The sequence below is a fragment of the Lichenostomus cassidix genome, chromosome 1 (genome assembly GCF_008360975.1).
Source record: "Lichenostomus cassidix isolate B80296 chromosome 1, HeHo_3.0, whole genome shotgun sequence".
Classification (NCBI taxonomy): domain Eukaryota; kingdom Metazoa; phylum Chordata; class Aves; order Passeriformes; family Meliphagidae; genus Lichenostomus; species Lichenostomus cassidix.
The window spans coordinates 88,971,666-88,978,813 of record NC_139479.1 but is presented as its reverse complement, the minus strand read 5'-3'; positions in this window follow the sequence as shown (position 1 = coordinate 88,978,813).

The window sequence follows — 7,148 nt, the reverse complement described above, 5'->3', positions numbered from 1 at the left end:
CCTTTCCTCTGCACCCCCACACCTAAAACTCTGCAGTGACAAGTATCCCTGGGGCTTACTATCTAATTACTGATTTTACTTACTGTTAATAAGGAATAGATGAGTGGTCAAAGGGTCTTTGGTTTGGCACCACAGTGAAGAGCTCCATGTTTCTGCTCTTGCCATCACAGTCATCTGCCTGTCTTGCTGCTCATGTGGGTCTCCCCAAATACTGCATAGCCCTGACTCATTACTAGGACTGATGTAAATCTCTAGACCCCCATAAGTTCCCTTCCACTTTCTCCTCCTGGGTAGCTTTCCTTAAGGCTGGGACAAAGTAAGTTATTTTAGGGATGAGAGCCTGCCATGGATCCCACTGTCCAAATTCCCTGCGACACCAGTGGGAGTTTGCCCAGTGCTGTGAGGGATTTGCTAACAGCCTGGCAGACCTGAGTGACATGGGTTCCTGTGTTACAGGTGTCCTGCTGCCCAGCTGTACCAGACTGTGTTTCCCCAACCCTGTTTGATCAGTTGGAGCAGTGTGTGCAGATGAGGCTCAGCCTCAGGCAGCAAATTCATGGAGTTACTCCAGAGAAATGCTGCTTGGAGGAAAAAACCTCCAGTGTCTGTTTTGGAGCAGAGGAAAATTTGAATGTGGAGTAATATTCCAGCTAAAGATGTGCATGCCTCAAATTGGTGGTTAGCCTCCTTCCTTGCAGCACTTCTCTGGTAGAAGGAGGATTCTTATTTAATACCATTTTCTGGGCCAAAGCATGGTCTCTGAGGAGAGGAAGAAGCACATTTTGGTAACAGAGGGACATGCGGGCAGGGCCAGCAGTGGATATTTTGGGAGCCCTGACTATTGATGTGGAAAGGGAGGCTGGATGGTACTGAGACATTTCAGAAATCAAACAGAAGGATGCAAGTTTTTAAAAAACCACACAGGTGAACCAGGCAACTGACAGAGATGTGTTCCATCTTCTTACCAGCAGGTCTGACTTCAAACTGCAGCAGCGTGCCAGCAGAACTTGCAGTGGGGCTGTGTTATGCCCATGTTTAGGATGTTCTACAAGTATAATTTGTAACTTCTTGCAATACTCAATTGCTATATAAACTGTGGTAAATGTGCTCTTCTGTTATCATGTGTTACACGTGGCTGTCCTCAGCACTTAAGGTGTGAACTGTGGCCTTCAGAATTCTCAGCCGGAATTTTGTTGACTTGTTAGGAAGAAAAGATTTCTGTATGGGTATAATTGCAGCTACAGTTAAGAATTTCAGTTGACCAGGACTTGAATTTGTGTTTTAATTGAAGTACCAGGCCAGAACATTTAGTTAAGAAAAAAAAAAAAAGGTAATTTCTTTGATAAATAAGAGTTCACTTACCAGCAATGTGATATTTGACAAAAGGGTCTTGCTGTAAAACTGCTTGTGAAGTTATGACTTTAAATTCCAGAGCAGCAGCTTTTACTTTGAAGGTGCTTACTGCTTGATTACTGGTTTTACTTACTGCTAATAAAGAATGGATGAATAGTGAAAGGGTCTCTAGTTCACCTCAGGGGTTGTTTGACTGATTTGCAGTATTATAATACCAGATCATCATCAGAGAGTTTAAGTCCACTACTGCCAAAAGGTCCAGATCCCAAAACTCATGGAAAAGTACTGTTACAATGCACCATAGTGGTCTGTACTTGAATAAAAGAAAAAACTGCAGAAAAAACAATTTAAACCTGGGGGTGTTTTTTTAATGGTGACTGTTCTTCAGGCTGTTGCAGGCATGCTTGATAGATCACAAGCAATGTTTAATTTGTGAGAGGGAGCATCTCAGAGGAGGAGGCTCATTTCTCTATATATTGCAGTGTAATATATCACAAATAGGCTGCAGTGTAATAGCACTGGCTCGTGGCACTGCTTGAAACAGTCTGACAGCCTAAGTGGCTGAATTTTATGTTCATTGAAATGAAACTACTTTGAAAAATTATATCAGAGGACTGAGAAACTGCAGAAAGGTGTTTAAAGTTCATGTGGCCAGAGCTGTTTGAAAGGTGGTGGTGCCCATGCTGCATCTTGAGGGTAGGATTTCTGTGCATGGGTCATTTTAGAGAGGGCCTGGGGTGCTGCTGAACACTGAGCAGCAGCACAGGGCTCTTCAGTCCCCCACCACATGCACTGCATAATGATGTGAAGTAAGTGTCAATTAAATCTTACCTCCAAATGATGTGAATTAAGTGGCAAGTTAAACCTTGCCTCCAAATTTAATCAGGTTCCATAGCAACCTAACATACTTTTTAAATTTTTCCAGTGGTTTAATTTCCTTTTTATTTCCGTAGCAATGGATTCTTGAGAATCCAGACATGCCAGAGTGCTGGCAGATTACCTAGACTTTAACCAAATCTTCATTCTCAGGGTATTGACTGAGCAGAGAATACAAGTGCTGAGTAAACAAGGTGTAACAGCTCTCTAAATCTTGTAAACAAATATTTAAAGAGCAGGTTTTAAAGTACAGAGGACCCTTATTAGTTAATTATTTTTTATTATATACTTATTATATTTTTAAAGAGCTAAAATCTTACTTCTGTTATATAGTTGCCATTTTAATTTTTCTTCAGGTAGGTGCTGGTTGCAGCCTGGCTCCCAGATATCACCTGGAGATTCCTGTCAGGAGTGATAAGAACAGCAAAGTGTAGGTATGACTGTTATTCAGGCTAATGTTTTACTTCCTATGCTCCAAAGTGAAGGTAATTTTTTTTAAAGATCTCATGAAATATTACACAGACTCAGCAATATTTTTCTTTCACCAAAGAGTATTTATATAAATTCTTTTCTTAAAAAAGATGCATTGAAGCAAGCCTAGAGGTTTATTTTGGCTGAGGGTTCCTGACATACAGCCACCTAAAATAAGCTGCTTATGGCATTTCACGGAGTTCTGTGTCCTGTGCTGGGGGCTCCTGTGAGTCCAGGCAGCCCCTGGTGTCAGTGCCTGGCTGCAAAACCTGTCTGGGGCTTTTTTGCTCATTGGCACTTTGGCTTTAGCTTATCTGGTAAGTGAACTCACCTGGTTAACCTTTACAGCATTGGTTCTCATCCCAAACTGCCAGAAATGTGACAAAAATACCAGGAGTTTTCTTCTAAGCCCCCTGGACAGATTTCACCCTTTCTTGTGGCTCTGTGATAACAACATGGGTCCATCCTTGCAGGCTGCCCCAGTCTTCTGTGCTTTGTGCCAAGCTGGATGTTAGCAACTCTTCCAGCTAAAGGTGTGCAGGGCTCAGGGTGGAGATCTCTCCTGCAGGGATAAGAAGTCTGCATCTTCTGTCTTCCACTCTCACCTGAAGCTGAGTAACCCACTTGTCCTAGCTTTTGTTTTTCCCATGTCTCTGCATGTGCCAGGCAGTCCTGCTGCCATAGCAGGAGTGGAGGTTCAGGGGACAGGTCTGACTCAGAAGCCAGAGCTTTATCACAGAACAGTTCACGTCTTTCAAGCATGTCTAGTTCATGCTCTTAACCATTTTTCTCCAATTATCTTTGGTCCATGGTTGGGTAAACTTATTGTCAGCCCTATGAACTTCAAGGACCCCCTCTTTTCCAAATGAAATTGACTCCAAACCATTTAGGAACCAGGAGAGAACCTGTCAGTACTGAGACCAGACTGGTGACCTTCCACATGAGACTGGTTCAGCCAGGAGGCATCCAGGGGTCTGGAAGCTGCTGTTGGACTATCCAAGTGAGAGCCTCTAGGATATGAAACAGAGTGATCCTGCTGGTGGTTTAGTGTATGGTGATGTGTCTCTAAAAGCCTAATATCCCAACAGGAGGAAATTCTGAGGAAGACTGATAGGAAAAAACCTTTGTGGAGAGAAAAAAGTACATTTTCAAGTGGGAAAAGTTCTTTAGGAGGATTATATTAGATAGACAAAGAGCTGTGTATGCAAGAGAGATGAGAGGTTCAGCTAAAAGCCACTGCAATGAGCTAACCCTAAATAAATATTGTGACAAGGAAAGCTTCTGTTTTCAGTTTCTCATTTTAGAGAAACTTGGGCTCTACAAGCAAGAGGTAGAAGGGAGGCAGGCATTTAAATGCCCATTTTAAGGTTTAGATAAGTAATTTTCTGATTTTGTCTCTGATAAATTGTCTCAGTGAACTGGCACTTGTGCATGTCTCTTGCGTTCTTTGGGTGAATCCCTGAGTAATTTGCTATTATTGCCACCTTTTATCCATATCACCCACTTGTTCAGCAGCTGCATGTGCTTCTCTGGGCCAGTGATGTGTGCCACCCCTGCCATGAATTGTTTTAATTTCAGAGCAGAGAGAGGCCTGGAGGGACTCAAATTGTAAATGTCTGTAAGGAGGTCAGCTGCTTAAAAACTGTAAGGGTGATTAACTATGTATTCTTGCTGAAGCGATTTTTCTGAAAATCTCCACACTTCCCTCCTTTGCTCTTCAGGCTGCTGCAAAGCTCAGCAAGGCACCCCAGTGAATTTTTTCACACTCAATCCATACTCTGAAGCAAATTTCCTCTGTGGCTGGCGAATTTGCTTCAGAGTATGGATTGGGTACATTAAGAAGCACACCAGAGAACTGGGTCATAACAATTTAGTACTTTAGGCCTGGAAGATGATGATAACCCTGAGCTGGTAAGGTGTGGAGAAAGACATGAATCAAACTCGTTTTCCAAAGTTAAATCCCAGTATACATTTTGTTGGTGTTGCTGTTGGCTGGTTGAGTTTTCCCCCCTGTCACCCAGCTTCTCCCGGGCAGCAGACACGTCCCTGTGTCCCGGGGATGCCCTGGGGATGCCCTGGGGAGCGGCGCGGGGCGCTCAGCACCGCGGACAGCGTCCGGACCCTCCCGGCTCTTTGCTCCCGGCTCCAGGCGGGGACAGCCTGTCACCCCGGGGACACCGGCCAGGCCCGGAGGAGCTGCCTTGGTCACACGGGCTGGTCTGGGAGGTGTGGTGTGTGTGCGCAGGGCGTTTGGGTGTTGCATGCATCCGTTAATTGAGAGAGCTAATTAACTCGTTTAAGTGCTCCCTCATTTGATGGAGAAGTCTCCAAAAAATGAGGCAGAGACTGCGGGGCTGGCTAGCCAGTATGGAGAGGGGGAGGGATGTTCCATGTAATCCCAGTCTGAATGGAAGGCTCTAGAGGGAGAGCCTGTTTTCCAGGAGCTATTCCCACCGGTCATTCTGAAGACAACCTCTTTCTCAGCTCCAGGGGGACCCTGACCAGGCACCAAGTGACTGAGGCTACATCTTTGCTCACTGAGCAAGTACTAGCCTACAGCTAATGGGAGGAGTGAAGTTAGGATCACAGAATCTTTTAGGTTGGGAAAAACCTCTAAGGCCATCAGGTCACACCATTCACACAACGCTGCCAAATCCACCGCTAAACTGTGTCCCTAAGTGCCACATTTACACATGGGAGTCTGCAAGTTGGAGACATTCCCTTCAAAGCCTGTCTGCAACAGGACTTCTCCTGAGCTTGCATGTTATTCTCACATTCTCTTGAGATCAAAAGTATGAAGGGAAGATGAAGGCTCATTTCCAACCTTCTCAGGTCTTTTCTTGTATGTGTCACCTGTACAAATACTGTGCATCCAACTACTCAATGACCCTTGTGGCTTTCTAAGAACTCAGGATATTCTGTGATGCTCACAGCTATGGCAGGAGTGTAGCAGTTCCATAGCCACAAATAGTTAATTCCATTTTATGTAATCCTTTCACTCTGAGAGGCTCATATGGACCAATTAGTTTGCCTTTCAGCACACCAGGAGAAAGTATTTTAACCTGAGTTTTATTTGACAGAGATCTGGATGGAGAAGGAAACAGCAGAAAATGGAAATAGTCACACAAGAAAGTCCTTCTTTTTTTGGATCTTGCCATTCTGTGTCTGTTCAGGCTCACCTCTACACCTCCTGTGAAGCAGTTTCTCCTGCAGTATTGGCTCACAAGGATTTCTTTGCTTCTTCCTCAAAAAGCACAGACCAGCAGTCTCCAGGCAAATCCTCTTGAGCAGACAGCTGAACAGAAGAGATACTTAGGTCCAGGTCTATAACAGAACAAATATGAGAAGAAGAGGTTTCCCACTTCAGCTCCCACCTTACACTCAGTGGATGCTGATCAAAACCAATTAGGGACTTGTTTCCAGCCAGCTGAGAACCCTTAAAAGGCAGTGCTTACCTGGATGTTGGTTTTGAACAGTAGGTTCCCTGTTCTTCTTCTGTGTTACAGTGTGAGCTCCCCTGCCCTGTTTCAGGCTATTTGCTCTCTGGGACCTGAGACCACATTATTAAGCTTGCAGCACTGTTTGGGCAGAATTTTAACATGTAACTTTTAATCCCCTTGACATGTGGTAGAAAAAAAATGGGTAGACCATGGTGTGTGGGTCCCTCTGTAGATGTCTACATGGAAGAGAGTGATACCAGTGCATGAAAGACAGAAAATATCAGAAGGGAGAATGTGTAATTAAGGACAGTGGGGTCGGGACTGGATCAGAGAAATGCCAGTGGAAGAAAGGAGCTGGAATACACAGATGACTTTTCTTGGTCTGTCTGTAAAACTCTGACTGGGCTATGTGTCCTGCTGTGCTAGGCACTCCAGGAGGACTCAGCTGCCTCCTCCCAGTGTGGCTCCTCTGTCTGGGGAGAAAAAGGGTGAAGGGTCTTGGGGGTTGGCTTGGCAGCCTGAGTTGTTTTGAGTGATCTTTGACTCCCAGGAGAACAAAAGGTCCTTCAATGGTAGAAAAATAGATGGAGAAGAAAAGCTGCCATGGGATGGGATTGAAGGGAAGAGGGCTCATGCTGGGGAACAGTGTGACCCAGGCTGGCTTGTCTCCTGGAGTGGAAAAATCATTGTTTTCACCCTCTGGAGCAAGAAGGCGCTGCTGATGGTGGACAACTGGGAGATCAAGACCCCACCCACCCAGGATGACCTGGGGCTTAGTGGCCATCCTTTATCCTCCCTCCTCTCCCACAGACCTCAACCCTCACAGCCTCTGCTTGCTCCCCCTCCACTTGCCCCCTACCTGCCTCCCTTTCACACCCCTTAGCAGGGGCTGCTCTGCAGCTGTGCTGGTTTCATCCCCATCCTCTCCCTCTTTAAATGCAGAGCCCCTGGCAGCTGTCCTAGCTTTTCCAGAGGGGTGCTCTGCCCTGCAGGAAAAGGGTCAGTAGT